Genomic DNA, 16,508 nt, shown 5'->3' with positions numbered 1-16,508 from the left:
CATCATGTATAATAGCTATAGTTTAGAATTTTGCACTCCAACAATGTGTGTAGGCCCAAAAATCTATGGTTTGACCCTTACGGGAGGCATTCAGTTTAAATCTTGTTTATGTTAGCATGAGGTTGGAAGTCATCTACAGTTTGGTTTGTGTTTGGGGTTTTAAAAACACCCATGTAGTAACCTGGATTGTGAATATCAGACATATGATGTGGTATTCTGTCCATACGTGGAGATACATAGATTTGAAGAGTAACTACATTTTGAATCATTCTGTGTACATCCCTAATAAATTCCATGTACAGTTCACCAATGTGATAATGATTTTCAATGAATTTACTTATTTTCTGCATGTACGTACTATTTGTTTCCTGTTCACTTCAGAATTTGAAGACAGGAAATCATTCACATTTTGACGATTAAAGAAAAACATACACTGTTTACATACATACATTGTGTATGTATAGTGTGTTTGTGTAAGTGTGTAAGTCTATGGGGGCATGGAAAAAAATCAAGAACTTACGGGGGGGGGGGGCATCAATTTTTCCGAAGCTTTTGTAGGGGGTGCATGAAAAAATACACAAGGAAAAAGGGGAATCCTCCGGGTTCACCCTGGCAGTAACATCTGGAACTCCCTAAAGCATGCGCACTCAAAGTATGCAGACAAAGTACACATGTATGTTTCGCTCTTGCAAGTGTTGTGGTCGAAAATAAATAATAAAATGACTATGTTGTGCGTAATACACTCAAAGTTACATTCGCCAATGCACTGAGTTGATAGATGCACAGCCTCGGCACGGCACGATGATACTCGCAACGCTCATGACTGGTATGGAAGACCGGGTAGGAGAGCGACCTGCGAGTTGCACAACTGTGACCTTCGCCTGCCAGTTCCAAAACTGCGACTTACATTTGTAATTGTTCTATTTTACTATAGGATATTTTAGGGTTATTTTAGGGCGCCTTCAAGATACAGTCCGTCAGATAGCATATTCCCTGCGAACCCGGCTAACGGTTCCCGTATAATTACATGTATAACGCTGGCGTGCGTACTATGATCGACTTGCCAGCCCAGCGAAAAGCAAAATCGCTGCCGTGCCGTGCCGAGGCCCGAGGCGAGGCTGTGAATCTATCAACTCAGTGCATTGGCGAATGTAACTTTGAGTGTATTACGCACAACATAGTCATTTTATTATTTATTTTCGACCACAACACTTGCAAGAGCGAAACACACATGTGTACTGTAAGATCAATTATTCCACAGAGTGTGCGTTGACACGTACAACTCTAGGTCACACTCACAGGTCACTTCGAAGTTCGAGAGTACGAACAGTAAGGTAAGTAGGTCGCTGTCATCACCGGTCTTCCATAGTCTGCATCGGAAGCGACTAGAGTTGGGAAACCCATGATACGTGGATTTCAACTCTCCGTTTTCATTCCGAAATCAACAAATATAACCAAAACATAACCACCCATGGCATGCTTAGAAAACACTTGTACATACCTAGATTCTCTCACAGTCCTCGGAGCTTCGCATATGGCTAAAACTTGGGTTGTTTTGTATGTACTGATCAGCTGGTACTGATATGGCCGTGTTGTTGAACTACGCTATCAGTATTACACTACAGACTCCTGTACAAATTTGAATATGTTAATGAATTTCCCTTCAAATCCGAGACGCCATCAGTGCACTGCAGTGACCGTTGGAGAGCCTGACGTTTTTTTTTTCGCTCAAGAAATAGAGGATTTTATCAGTCGTTACAGCATTTTAGGTTATCGACTGTCGTTTTTATGAAGGTGGGTATGTTGTTATGTAAAATTTGAACATGAATAGAGTGTTTTAGTGACTTTTGCTATCGTACTCCAATATCCCTGTATTGTGCGCCCTCATCGATCACATACGGCTAACCTTTCGTGACGCTCCGTGTCAACGCGATGCCGAGCTGCGCGGCACACTAACACATCAACGAAAGGTTAGCCCTATGTGATCGACGAGGCCGCACATAAGTATTTAAATTACAACTCTAGAATAAAATAATTCTGTTAGATCTGTGCTCCTTAAATGAAAATAATAAGTGAAACACATAATCTATTTCATTATTATAAACGCTTTCACTCAAAATTAAAGGTAATCTTGATTTACTTTTCCTTGTCATTGTCATACCCATATTATAACCAATTAGTCTAAATTCTGACAAATGTCTACGCAGTGTAAAATCTAATACATTACTTCAGTAGTCTTCAAACTTATTCTTGAAAATTCTATAAGTATGCAATGTGTTACCACTTCCATCTTCCTTTGTATCTAGAGCCACATGAGTAGCCTGGATGGAAGCCAGCGTGGTCTCTACTATACTCTAAACCAAATCGTAACGATGCCGTATACGGTATAGGGACTAGACTATATACATTGACACTCTAGGTCTACAGTTACTATATGGCGACCTCCAACCCTGTGACAATAAAAACACTTGAGAGGTATTAAGAATTGTACATGGTTCTAATTTTACGTCAACTTTGTACATAGCTATCGTTCTTGGAGGATTTTGAGAACTCTTACGGCGATAAATGATTTGAAATATTGTTCATGTTCTCATCTTGGTCTGACATACGTGAATAACTCCATCCGCTCGAAGCCAGACTCCTTAACCCCCATAGGAATGCGTGGTATTCAATGAGCATTTTATAAGTTTCAACGAATACTGACCTTTGCATTAGTAAAACACAATAATTTTGAGTATAGTTTTAGTTTTATCAATGTAGGCTTCTAATAATACACACACTGTAACACTGTAAGATTACGTGTTCACCGTTTGCGCTTTAGGGTTCGGTCAATTGAATACTGAATATAAATAGTGACTTAGACTGATGTATTCATTTCTTTATCGTCCATAATATCCAAGAGATGTACACTATCAACATCTGGTGGGATTTCATTAGGGTCGTCTTCATCTCGATGAATAACGTATTCTTTGTTCTTCAAGAGATGGTTGAATTTCCTCGTGAAAAAATCACCTAGTATGTATCTGTAACGAATCACAAATGGAATTTTGGTGGTAAAGATGCAAAATGTATATAATTATATAAATAAAACAAAAGTATATGGTAATGAGAGTTGTATATCACACGTAAAGGGCCTCACAAACCGCTACAGAGATCTGGAAATTAAAGGATTTTTTTTAGTCTATAGCTAGTGCAAAGAACTCGTTTCCCCAGCTTTCATATAGAACGAATTTATAGCCTGGGGTGACATCGTTATTGTTTTAACCATGCATACGATGTTAGATAAGGTCACAGTGTTGTTCAAAAGTATCCCAAAAAGTTACATGTAGTTGAAACTTACCTGTACTCTAAGGCAAACGCAATGCACACTAAGTTGTATGATTGGAACAAAATGTCGGACGTCATACCCGGGTCAAAGGTTGTTATATTCAAAGTAACATAGACCATGTCATTCAACGCATGGTAGAAATTATCCACGCCAAATGTAAATAACAATGCCCCGTGTGACAATTTCACATGGTGCGGCGCTCGTTGGTAGTTGAAGAAATACATGACGATGGTGTTGGTTATTTGTTCAGGGATCATTAACATGTAAAATAAAGTCCCTGGGTTTGATAATTTGTGATGAACGTGATAAGTACCAGTGACAAGAACGATGTAATAGACTATAAGAAACAACAAAATACAATTGTATCGCCAGAAATAATATCTCGTTGCATAATGTTTCATATTTGCCTTGATTTGAAACCAGGATAGACTTTGGGATACACGTTCGGTTGTAAGTACAACTGTTATCCATAACATTCCAAGAATAATTGTAATGGTAGGAAACCCAATTTCAATGACTTTCCGAGCATCGAATGAAATAATGGTGTAATTGATACAGTTGGTGTTTGGAGCTGCTTCTTTTGCTAAACACCCAACTACTATGATGACGTGAGAGACGAGGAAGGTCCACTTTAGGAGAAGAAACGTCCAGACGATGATTCGTGATAGTTTACACCAATTGTCACACTAGAAAAACAAAACAAAAGTAAAGCAAGTTTAAAGTGGCACATGCTGAGTTTATAAGCTTTTTACTGAAGTGAAAATACTTACATAAAACCTTGATTAAACTATTCTAGTATAATATTAATGTTGATACTTGTACTCTATGACATTACAATTACCCTCTAAGTTTGTTGATTGATTGCCAGTTGATTGCCTAGTATAGATTCATCGAGGTTTGAGTTTTGTCAATTGCAATTGCAAGTGATAGTTACATTTGCACCAGTAAGCAGAATACTGTATGTGACTTTTAATTAAACACACAGTATAAATCTCGCCCAAAAACGTAGAAACTCATGACGATACTTATTACAGGAAAGAAAGCACATTTCTTTTGTTCAGGGCCAACTTTTCTGTGGCTCTACAAGACAACATTTTAACAGCCAAATAGTAATCCTAATTCGACATGGGAGTTTGAAATAAACAATGCTCTAACACATTCTGGACAGGGTTTTGTCGTATCATTCAGAAAATATGGCTGTTTTGATAGTTTGTTAATTTTCAGTAATTTTCAGAACTTACCGCCAATTTTATCCACAGAAGAGGGAACTGTAGAAAAAAGAAAGCTACCGCTCCGCACCAATGTCTTTGACTCATGGTGTTATTTGAACCTGCGTTGACAGAAGCGTAAACAATATTCATAAAGCGCATTGTCACTTTACCCCCCCCCCCTCCCCACTCAATTTTCAGACGTTGATGTTTGGCCTAGTAATTCAAGTTCAAAGCACCTACCCACTGTGGATGTATATTCCAAAAACAAACCTAGGGATTCTGGTCACAATCATCCGGTCAATTACGTTTATTCTGATGCTGTGAAAGTATTTCTAAAGCTAAAGCTAAAGCATGAAGATATTTCCCCGTGTTACCGACCCCATGATTAGGGAATTTCCAGATGAAAAGTCTTAATGGATATTTGTCGTGAAAAAGTGACCCATTTGTGCAGCACATACACGTATACTAGTACCTTTCTATGGAAGGATCCCCTCCCCGTCCACGGGTTGTTTACGTATAAGTACTATAAATTAGTCTGTCAAAAGTGCACCTGCAAAGGAGATAATTATGGATATATATTTTGCTATTGTAAATGTTTATGCACCATAAGTCTTTGACAACTTGAATTATTCTCAAATACTCTGCTTCTTAAGATCAAAGGACCACAGCTCCGTGAATACGATTTGACAGACATTGACACACCTATCCTAAATTGGTGTGCGTGTCAAAGGTCGGGAAGACATACACACGACAAACAATCCATATCCGACTTTACTGCTAAACTTTTCCATAGTCGGAAGTTACTGTCCGTAAATGTCCTTAGGTTAAACTTTCGGTTCCTTGTATATTCATGGTCTTGTAGATTTTGCTTTCGTGTATTGTGACATATACTTAGGTGTTTTCAAACTATCATGTATCATTTCACTCTAGTGAACATATATAATGAAATAGTAACATGATGAATGTATATCTCTATAGTAACAGGATGTATGTATATCTCTATCAATGGATCCTTCAAATGTTACAAAAAGAAAACGAAACTAAAAATCTTCAAACTAGAATATACTGTTTCTATATCTATGAAGTGATAGCTGTAATATTGAATGAATAAACGACTGCCATGTCAAATAGCTGGATCTAAACTCTAGCATTCAGTATCGCTCTGTATAACATTGAGAATTGGATTCGATCAGAGATACCTCTCTCTCTTGGCAACGTGTACGAAATTACACAATCTGTCATCATTAGTTGTAATGACATTTGACCCCAAGACGTATCAGTTAAATTTGAAGTGCGTGTGAAACTGCGTTCAGTGTTTACATATGTACAAGCTTGTACGTTGAGATCAACACCTACCATATGAAGACTTACTGCTCTTAAACACAATCTCACAAGAACAATATCATCAAATTACAGAATTTCCAAATCTTACCTACTGTGCTGTAAAATATGACATTTTAAATATCAGTCTGTACCAGACCTTCCTGTTTTTCGTCAGTGTGTATACACACTCAGCCGTCTGCATGTCGATATCACGTGTCAATTTTATTTCCCCAAATGCGTACGTAGTAGGCATGTTTTAACAATATAATGTATTGTTTATCATCCGGAATGAGTCATAAACTAAGTTTTAAAACCTAGTATAGTTCAAAGTTCAAAGTTTCAAACACATGATGTCATACATGTATTAGGGACTATCGGTTGTCGAGCGGTTATTGTACATGCAAGTTATGATTCGTTAGCCTGGAATCCATACTGATGGGGTTATTGTTGATGATTCGTCGCACCCACTGTTAATTTGATTGGCAAAATAATGGTGTAGTTCCGATTATCCTACGCTACCTACTTTTTCCCTACCGATTCTAAAATTCCTAAGTGTAGTTTGAGATTTAAAAAAATAGCATATACATACAAATGACAGGTGAAGTATCATGAAATAGCCACAGAAAGAGATAAAATAGAGCACATTGTTGCACCTGGATTGATAACAAACAAGTTGGTTAATTGTTTACTCCTGAAATCGACTGAAATACAATATCGAAACAAACGTCGTCGAGAAAACAGACCAAAGAAGACACGATTACTTCTACATTGCAATTAGCATAAAATAATACCTAGCTTCTAAAGTCTGGTCTATTATTACTGTATTTAATCACAGTTTGATATCAATCAAGTCTGAACAAACAGCAATGATAATTGAAAACTGTACAGTCATGCACACTTCTATTTTTTAATCTTTTCAGTTATGGTGTCCCTGTACAGCTGTCAGAATAATAATACTGGCATTGTAAGAAATAACGTGCTTTATTTAAGCAATGTAAATTCGAGAAATACAACCTGTCTCAGTGATCTGTTACAACACAACCTATCTCAGTGATCTGTTGCGATACAACCTATCTCGGTGATCTTTTAAAATACAACCTATCTCAGTGATCTGTTACAACACAACCTATCTCGGTGATATGTTAAAATACAACCTATATCGGTGATATGTTACATTACAACCAATCATGTGATCTGTTACCATCATTGCGTGAACCAATCATACATGTTGATGCACAGAGCACAATACATCCTGAATATACGGGTGTTTTCAATACAATCAATCGTTGTGTTTTTGTAAACTGAAAATTTCAATGCATTTAAATAAAATGTAATAATAAACTGACATTGTATTATTTTGCCAGACAATAGCAAATGCCAACGAGTAATCAGTCCAGCTTAAGAGTGCATTCTACAACAAGCCATCGGTCAAATGGTAGGGATAAATTGAGTTGTAACAGAGCTCTAAGATGTTTTTTTTCTTATAAACATGTTTTATTAGACAATACATGGAGTTAAAATAATGAACAGAAGAGTGTATATAGCATGAACACTTCCTTCGATTACTTCTAATGTAAGCCTCAATCTGAAAAAAAAAACATTCCCTTCCGAGTCGGGCTATTCTGCTTACTTCGGTTTTGATCTGCAACCTACCGAAGCGCAGATCCGACGTCTTACTACAAAACTAGATTGCACCCAAGATTGTTAGCTTTCAGATCCTCTAAAAATGACAGCAGATTTGCATATACAACAACAGATTTACATATAAAATCGTTTATGCAAAATACATGACATGCAATGTATAATATTTAAAAACATTTTCTTCGGAAGCTTTACTACATTTTTTGATATCCTTACATCACATAAATCTAGCATACAGACTTGCACGAAACTATTGTAGTGATGACGCAACGTTTGCGTTCTCGAATACAGAAAGTACATAACACAGCTATTTATGACAAAACGTTTTATGAAAAAGAAAATAAAAACAGTTTACTTCACGAATATATACATAAACAAATACTCTGAAAATATCATATAAAATATATTTCGAAGAGAATTGGAACAAAAATGAACTTGCTGATTTACTATTTCTAATTATAACACATCGTTTAAGATCGTGTCACGTGGTATGGACTAGTGACCCATAGTTACATCAATTTGAATACAGTGGGTAATACTTATTCGTTTTCTATTTTCCCTAGGGCACTATTACAATAGCACGTGAGCCCTACCAGTGATTTGCTTTGAAATAAGGAGAGAATATGTGCCTGGGAATTTGATGTGTTATAAAAAATTATTATCTGTCGGTAGTAGATGTCATATTACCCCTGCCTCCTCGTGTTGTTATGTAGCAAATATTTCCTTGGCTTTCAGCCTTGGGAAAAATTGCTGCATAACAGCCCTCGGGGCAATAGACGTTCACTATTGCCCTCATAACCAGGCAATAAGGGTATACCGGTGGATAATAAGTGTATATTTTTGGCATCTATATTCCCAGCTTTACAGGACCATGCATCCTTCTATCTTGAATTAAATCTGACATCCATGGCTAAAACACAGATGGATTTGTGGATTGAGCCATAGGAAAACGTAACATATATTTTGATAAAATACGTGATTTGGCCTTTTTAAAACTAATTTCATGTGAAGTTGTGTTTTCAGATCGTTAGTTGTTAAGTGATAAGTACGTTACTGTATTAGCCAACTTTTATATACGATATACTGGTATGGCGTGGAACAGGAACGATAAAACCCCGCCATCTAGTTCAACAAAATCCTTTTAATATTCCTACATTTTATCGTCTGACTTGACAAAATATTTCTAAAATTCGTCTCGATCCTTTTCACCGTCTCACATGACAAAATTCTTTGATTGTTACAATTTCTTTGTGCGAGTTACCATTATCCTGGCAAATCGTCTCCAAATCATGTACATTTTAACAATGAATACTTATTTTCAAGGATGTCAACATTTTTGTCGTGTCAGACGATAAGATATAGCAATGCTAATAAACAATTTCTAGCCAAGCGATGATATTTAGTAATATTCTGTTAGTACGATATTTGTTAAGCAATTCACAAGACAATGAAATATGATAAAATAATAATATTTCGGAAACATTCCTATATAAGGTGATAATAACTTGTTGATTTACATCAGAAATACAGATTTGGCAAACTCAGATATATACATCTCCTGCAATTTTTGAACTTGTAAGTGTGATGATTCTTTGTGAGTGAATGTCAGTTGTCTATACTATTATGTGCTTGGTCAAAGACTCCCGTCTCCAATACAGCAGAGGAAAATAAACTGTGCAAAAACAAAAGTCAGAACAGGATACAATTATTACCTGCTGTGTCTGTCTCTTGCAAAGGGTGATGCATATACATTGTACAATTGATACATGTGTCTATCTCTTGCAGAGTGGATGTATATACATTGTAATACAATTGTTGCATGTGCCTATCTCTTGCAGAGTGGATGTATATACATTGTAATGCAATTGTTACATGTGCCTATCTCTTGCAGAGTGGATGTATATACATTGTAATACAATTGTTGCATGTGCCTATCTCTTGCAGAGTGGATGTATATACATTGTAATACAATTGTTGCATGTGTCTACATGGTATAGTCCGCATATTGTGTACAATCATGATATGATGGAATGTCTGGATGGAAGCCAACATGGTCTCTACTCTAAACCAAATCGTAACGATGCCGTATAGGGACTAGACTATATACATTGACACTCTAGGTCTACAGTTACTATATGGCGACCTCCAACCCTGTGACAATAAAAACACTTGAGAGGTATTAAGAATTGTACATGGTTCTAATTTTACGTCAACTTTGTACATAGCTATCGTTCTTGGAGGATTTTGAGAACTCTTACGGCGATAAATGATTTGAAATATTGTTCATGTTCTCATCTTGGTCTGACATACGTGAATAACTCCATCCGCTCGAAGCCAGACTCCTTAACCCCCATAGGAATGCGTGGTATTCAATGAGCATTTTATAAGTTTCAACGAATACTGACCTTTGCATTAGTAAAACACAATAATTTTGAGTATAGTTTTAGTTTTATCAATGTAGGCTTCTAATAATACACACACTGTAACACTGTAAGATTACGTGTTCACACTTAGAACACCGTTTGCGCTTTAGGGTTCGGTCAATTGAATACTGAATATAAATAGTGACTTATACTGATGTATTCATTTCTTTATCGTCCATAATATCCAAGAGATGTACACTATCAACATCTGGTGGGATTTCATTAGGGTCGTCTTCATCTCGATGAATAACGTATTCTTTGTTCTTCAAGAGATGGTTGAATTTCCTCGTGAAAAAATCACCTAGTATGTATCTGTAACGAATCACAAATGGAATTTTGGTGGTAAAGATGCAAAATGTATATAATTGTATAAATAAAACAAAAGTATATGGTAATGAGAGTTGTATATCACACGTAAAGGGCCTCACAAACCGCTACAGAGATCTGGAAATTAAAGGATTTTTTTAGTCTATAGCTAGTGCAAAGAACTCGTTTCCCCAGCTTTCATATAGAACGAATTTATAGCCTGGGGTGACATCGTTATTGTTTTAACCATGCATACGATGTTAGATAAGGTCACAGTGTTGTTCAAAAGTATCCCAAAAAGTTACATGTAGTTGAAACTTACCTGTACTCTAAGGCAAACGCAATGCACACTAAGTTGTATGATTGGAACAAAATGTCGGACGTCATACCCGGGTCAAAGGTTGTTATATTCAAAGTAACATAGACCATGTCATTCAACGCATGGTAGAAATTATCCACGCCAAATGTAAATAACAATGCCCCGTGTGACAATTTCACATGGTGCGGAGCTCGTTTGTAGTTGAAGAAATACATGACGATGGTGTTGGTTATTTGTTCAGGGATCATTAACATGTAAAATAAAGTCCCTGGGTTTGATAATTTGTGATGAACGTGATAAGTACCAGTGACAAGAACGATGTAATAGACTATAAGAAACAACAAAATACAATTGTATCGCCAGAAATAATATCTCGTTGCATAATGTTTCATATTTGCCTTGATTTGAAACCAGGATAGACTTTGGGATACACGTTCGGTTGTAAGTACAACTGTTATCCATAACATTCCAAGAATAATTGTAATGGTAGGAAACCCAATTTCAATGACTTTCCGAGCATCGAATGAAATAATGGTGTAATTGATACAGTTGGTGTTTGGAGCTGCTTCTTTTGCTAAACACCCAACTACTATGATGACGTGAGAGACGAGGAAGGTCCACTTTAGGAGAAGAAACGTCCAGACGATGATTCGTGATAGTTTACACCAATTGTCACACTAGAAAAACAAAACAAAAGTAAAGCAAGTTTAAAGTGGCACATGCTGAGTTTATAAGCTTTTTACTGAAGTGAAAATACTTACATAAAACCTTGATTAAACTATTCTAGTATAATATTAATGTTGATACTTGTACTCTATGACATTACAATTACCCTCTAAGTTTGTTGATTGATTGCCAGTTGATTGCCTAGTATAGATTCATCGAGGTTTGAGTTTTGTCAATTGCAATTGCAAGTGATAGTTACATTTGCATCAGTAAGCAGAATACTGTTTGTGACTTTTAATTAAACACACAGTATAAATCTCGCCCAAAAACGTAGAAACTCATGACGATACTTATTACAGGAAAGAAAGCACATTTCTTTTGTTCAGGGCCAACTTTTCTGTGGCTCTACAAGACAACATTTTAACAGCCAAATAGTAATCCTAATTCGACATGGGAGTTTGAAATAAACAATGCTCTAACACATTCTGGACAGGGTTTTGTCGTATCATTCAGAAAATATGGCTGTTTTGATAGTTTGTTAATTTTCAGTAATTTTCAGAACTTACCGCCAATTTTATCCACAGAAGAGGGAACTGTAGAAAAAAGAAAGCTACCGCTCCGCACCAATGTCTTTGACTCATGGTGTTATTTGAACCTGCGTTGACAGAAGCGTAAACAATATTCATAAAGCGCATTGTCACTTTATCCCCCCCCCCACTCAATTTTCAGACGGGGATGTTTGGCCTAGTAATTCAAGTTCAAAGCACCTACCCACTGTGGATGTATATTCCAAAAACAAACCTAGGGATTCTGGTCACAATCATCCGGTCAATTACGTTTATTCTGATGCTGTGAAAGTATTTCTAAAGCTAAAGCTAAAGCATGAAGATATTTCCCCGTGTTACCGACCCCACGATTAGGGAAATTCCAGATGAAAAGTCTTAATGGATATTTGTCGTGAAAAAGTGACCCATTTGTGCAGCACATACACGTATACTAGTACCTTTCTATGGAAGGATCCCCTCCCCGTCCACGGGTTGTTTACGTATAAGTACTATAAATTAGTCTGTCAAAAGTGCACCTGCAAAGGAGATAATTATGGATATATATTTTGCTATTGTAAATGTTTATGCACCATAAGTCTAGATCTTTGACAACTTGAATTATTCTCAAATACTCTGCTTCTTAAGATCAAAGGACCACAGCTCCGTGAATACGATTTGACAGACATTGACACACCTATCCTAAATTGGTGTGCGTGTCAAAGGTCGGGAAGACATACACACGACAAACAATCCATATCCGACTTTACTGCTAAACTTTTCCATAGTCGGAAGTTACTGTCCGTAAATGTCCTTAGGTTAAACTTTCGGTTCCTTGTATATTCATGGTCTTGTAGATTTTGCTTTCGTGTATTGTGACATATACTTAGGTGTTTTCAAACTATCATGTATCATTTCACTCTAGTGAACATATATAATGAAATAGTAACATGATGTATGTATATCTCTATAGTAACAGGATGTATGTATATCTCTATCAATGGATCCTTCAAATGTTACAAAAAGAAAACGAAACTAAAAATCTTCAAACTAGAATATACTGTTTCTACATCTATGAAGTGATAGCTGTAATGTTGAATGAATAAACGACTGCCATGTCAAATAGCTGGATCTAAACTCTAGCATTCAGTATCGCTCGGTGTATCATTGAGAATTGGATTCGATCAGAGATACCTCTCTCTCTTGGCAACGTGTACGAAATTACACAATCTGTCCTCATTAGTTGTAATGACATTTGACCGCAAGACGTATCAGTTAAATTTGAAGTGCGTGTGAAACTGCGTTCAGTGTTTACATATGTACAAGCTTGTACGTTGAGATCAACACCTACCATATATATCAAATATGAGGACTTACTGCTCTTAAACACAATCTCACAAGAACAATATCATCAAATTATAGAATTTCCAAATCTTACCTACTGTGCTGTAAAATATGACATTTTAAATATCAGTCTGTACCAGACACACTTCCTGTTTTTCGTCAGTGTGTATACACACTGAGCCGTCTGCATGTCGATATCACGTGTCAATTTTATTTCCCCGAAGACGACGCGTACGTAGTACTAGTAGGCATGTTTTAACAATATAATGTATTGTTAATCATCTGGAATGAGTCATAAACTAAGTTTTAAAACCTGGTATAGTTCAAAGTTCACAGTTTCAAACACATGATGTCATACATGTATATGTATATGTATATGTATATGTATATGTGATATTTTTTTTTTCTCCCAGTTATTTTTTCAGTCATCTTAATGACTGAACCCTCTTATTGTTTTCATTCGCAATATACAATGTCGGGGATCAGGCTAGACTAGCTGTAAGCTATTTCTTGACTCCCCATTTACCCTTCTCTCTTTTGATTTTTGTTACCATTATTTTGTAATCATTTTATACGCTTGGGTAAATAAACCACTTATATACATGTATTAGGGTCTATCGGTTGTCGAGCGGTTATTGTACATGCAAGTTATGATTCGTTAGCCTGGAATCCATGCTGATGGGGTTATTGTTGATGATTCGTCGCACCCACTGTGAATTTGATTGGCAAAATAATGGTGTAGTTCCGATTATCCTACGCTACCTACTTTTTCCCTACCGATTCTAAAATTCCTAAGTGTAGTTTGAGATTTAAAAAAATAGCATATACATACAAATGACAGGTGAAGTATCATGAAATAGCCACAGAAAGAGATAAAATAGAGCACATTGTTGCACCTGGATTGATAACAAACAAGTTGGTTAATTGTTTACTCCCGAAATCGACTGAAATACAATATCGAAACAAACGTCGTCGAGAAAACAGACCAAAGAAGACACGATTACTTCTACATTGCAATTAGCATAAACTAATACCTAGCTTCTAAAGTCTGGTCTATTATTATTACTGTATTTAATCACAGTTTGATATCAATCAAGTCTGAACAAACAGCAATGATAATTGAAAACTGTACAGTCATGCACACTTCTATTTTTTAATCTTTTCAGTTATGGTGTCCCTGCACAGCTGTCAGAATAATAATACTGGCATTGTAAGAAATAACGTGCTTGTAAATTCGAGAAATACAACCTGTCTCAGTGATCTGTTACAACACAACCTATCTCAGTGATCTGTTGCGATACAACCTATCTCGGTGATCTTTTAAAATACAACCTATCTCAGTGATCTGTTACAACACAACCTACCTCGGTGATATGTTAAAATACAACCTATATCGGTGATATGTTAAAATACAACCTATCATGTGATCTGTTACCATCATTGCGTGAACCAATCATACATGTTGATGCACAGAGCACAATACATCCTGAATATACGGGTGTTTTCAATACAATCAATCGTTGTGTTTTTGTAAACTGAAAATTTCAATGCATTTAAATAAAATGTAATAATAAACTGACATTGTATTATTTTGCCAGACAATAGCAAATGCCAACGAGTAATCAGTCCAGCTTAAGAGTGCATTCAACAACAAGCCATCGGTCAAATGGTAGGGATAAATTGAGTTGTAACAGAGCTCTAAGATGTTTTTTTTCTTATAAACATGTTTTATTAGACAATACATGGAGTTAAAATAATGAACAGAAGAGTGTATATAGCATGAACACTTCCTTCGATTACTTCTAATGTAAGCCTCAATCTGAAAAAAACAAACATTCCCTTCCGAGTCGGGCTATTCTGCTTACTTCGGTTTTGATAGGCAACCTACCGAAGCGCAGATCCGACGTCTCACTACAAAACTAGAATGCACCCTAGATTGTTAGCTTTCAGATGCTCTAAAAATGACAGCAGATTTGCATATACAACAACAGATTTACATATAAAATCGTTTATGCAAAATACATGACATGCAATGTATAATATTTATTTAAAAACATTTTCTTCGGAAGCTTTACTACATTTTTTGATATCCTTACATCACATAAATCTAGCATACAGACTTGCACGAAACTATTGTAGTGATGACGCAACGTTTGCGTTCTCGAATACAGAAAGTACATAACACAGCTATTTATAACAAAACGTTTTATGAAAATGAAAAAAAACACAGTTTACTTCACGAAAATATACATAAACAAATACTCTGAAAATATCATATACAATATATTTCGAAGAGAATTTGAACAAAAATGAACTTGCTGATCTGCTATTTCTAATTATAACACATCGTTTAAGATCATGTCACGTGGTATGGACTTGTAACCCATAGTTACATCAATTTGCATACAGTGGGTAATACTTATTCGTTTTCTATTTTCCCTAGGGCACTATTACAATAGCACGTGAGCCCTACCAGTGATTTGCTTTGAATAAGGAGAGAATATGTGCCTGGGAATTTGATGTGTTATAAAAAAAATTATTACCAGTCGGTAGTAGATGTCATATTACCCCTGCCTCCTCGTGTTGTTATGTAGCAAATATTTCCTTGGCTTTCAGCCTTGGGAAATAATTGCTGCATAACAGCCCTCGGGGCAATAGACGTTTACTATTGCCCTCATAGCCAGGCAATAAGGGTATACCGGTGGATAATAAGTGTATATTTTTGGCATCTATATTCCCAGCTTTACAGGACCATGCATCCTTCTATCTTGAATTAAATCTGACATCCATGGCTAAAACACAGATGGATTTGTGGATTGAGCCATAGGTAAACGTAACATATATTTTGATAAAATACGTGATTTGGCCTTTTTAAAACTAATTTCATGTGAAGTTGTGTTTTCAGATCGTTAGTTGTTAAGTGATAAGTACGTTACTGTATTAGCCAACTTTTATATACGATATACTGGTATGGCGTGGAACAGGAACGATAAAACCCCGCCATCTAGTTCAACAAAATCCTTTTAATATTCCTACATTTTATCGTCTGACTTGACAAAATATTTCTAAAATTCGTCTCGATCCTTTTCACCGTCTCACATGACAAAATTCTTTTATTGTTACAATTTCTTTGTGCGAGTTATCATTATCCTGGCAAATCGTCTCCAAATCATGTACATTTTAACGATGAATACTTATTTTCAAGGATGTCAACATTTTTGTCGTGTCAGACGATAAGATATAGCAATGCTAATAAACAATTTCTAGCCAAGCGATGATATTTAGTAATATTCTGTTAGTACGATATTTGTTAAGCAATTCACAAGACAATGAAATATGATAAAATAATAATATTTCGGAAACATTCCTATATAAAGGTGATAATAACTTGTTGATTTACATCAG

This window comes from Glandiceps talaboti, chromosome 8, assembly GCF_964340395.1.
Source record: "Glandiceps talaboti chromosome 8, keGlaTala1.1, whole genome shotgun sequence".
Taxonomy (NCBI): domain Eukaryota; kingdom Metazoa; phylum Hemichordata; class Enteropneusta; family Spengelidae; genus Glandiceps; species Glandiceps talaboti.
Note: the sequence above shows the minus strand (reverse complement) of the source record.